The following is a 1,441-nucleotide window of genomic DNA, read 5'->3' on the forward strand; positions in this document are numbered from 1 at the left end:
GAAGAAGATGAGCTCCAGCGACACACCCCTGGGCACTGTGGCTTTGCTCCAGGAAAAGCAAAAGGCCCAGAAGACACCGTACATCGTGCTCAGCGGCAGCGGCAAGAGCATGAACGCGTGAGTGGGCCGGGGCCATGGGATGGGCGGGTGGAGGGCCTGGCCCGCACTCCAGCCTCACGCCCTTCTCTGTTCCTCTCTACAGGAACACCATCACCAAGTGAAGCCGTGCTTCCCTCCGGTCCCCTCCCCAACTTTAATATTAAATAAAGTTCCCTCCTTATTTTTTCCTCCCTCGTCATGGTGCAGATTCCAGGGTTAGACCTCAGAGGAGAGGCAGGCGGTGCTGGCAGGCTCAGTGGTCAGCTATGTGGCCTCAGGCAAGTCACTGAACCTCTCTGAGCCTTCGTTCTGCCATTTGTACAGGATGTCCTGTGAAAATTAAATGAGCTCATTCATTCATTCACCTGGAAATCAGAAATGAGCAAGACCCCTCTGAGTTGGCTTAGAGTCTGGCCTCTACTGGGTGAGACCTGGTCTCTGATGACACAAATAACTAAACACGATGGACGGAGAAAACTAGCCTGGACCTCTGAGATGGTCCTCCACTCCTGCCCTAGGCACCAGCCACCCGGGAAGCCAGTCGTTTATCTTCTCAACCCCTCCCCTACTGCCCCTGCTGAGGTAGCACAGCTCCCGACGCTTTGTCGGTCTGGCCTTATCCTCTGCGAGGCAGGCTTTCCGGTAAGAAATGGAAGATGTTTAGAGACTCGGGCTCCTGGTCTGCCCTGGCTTCCAGTGCTACACGAGTCACTGCCCTCCAGGGCCCAGGACTGCCCAGCCTGGCAGGGCAGGGACTGGGCTGTGCGCAGGGTGGAGGGGCCACCCCATGGTCCTTGACCCCCTTGGCCTGTGGAGAAGAGCGAGTGAGTGCTCAGGGCAGCGTTCCTTAGAGCGCCTCCCAGACTTGTCCGGGAGCAGCTGCAGCAGGGAAGACGGCCCTGGAAGGGGAGGATGACAAGTGGCTCCCATGGGAGTTGCACAGAAGCTGCGTCCTGCCTCCACCGATACCCACATACATTCCAGATGCTTCAGATTTTTTTTAATGAAAAAATCCATAGGAGCAAATGAATTTTTATAAGTAATTGAAGTGGAAAAATGTAAGCAAAGAACAAAATACAGTTGCCTTAACCAATTGCTTTTGACGAGTGTTTGATGGCACCCAGCAGTCACTCTTTTCTCCTGTTTTGAGGTCTGGATCTGATGTAATTTTGGCTGCTTCCTCAGGTCCCTCAGGGGGTGTCTAGACTGGGTATAGGATTTGGGGGATCTCGGTCTCTTTCTCCCAAAGCCCAAGGCCCATCTGGTGTTGACAGGCAGCCCAGTGTCCCTGGCACTGTGGCTCTGGCCTGGCTAAGCTGCGTCAAAGCTCATGCTCTATCTG

The 1,441-nt window shown here is 54.7% G+C and overlaps 1 long non-coding RNA gene across 1 annotated transcript; it reads left to right on the forward strand.

The window, feature by feature from the left end:
- The first annotated feature begins 6 nt into the window (after positions 1-6).
- LOC106725770 lies at positions 7-289 on the forward strand. Its single transcript, XR_001361721.1, has 2 exons — positions 7-117; positions 203-289. It is a non-coding gene; the product is annotated as an uncharacterized LOC106725770 (long non-coding RNA).
- Positions 290-1,441: the final 1,152 nt, after the last annotated feature.

The sequence above is a fragment of the Myotis brandtii genome, unplaced genomic scaffold (genome assembly GCF_000412655.1).
Source record: "Myotis brandtii unplaced genomic scaffold, ASM41265v1 scaffold187, whole genome shotgun sequence".
Lineage (NCBI taxonomy): Eukaryota > Metazoa > Chordata > Mammalia > Chiroptera > Vespertilionidae > Myotis > Myotis brandtii.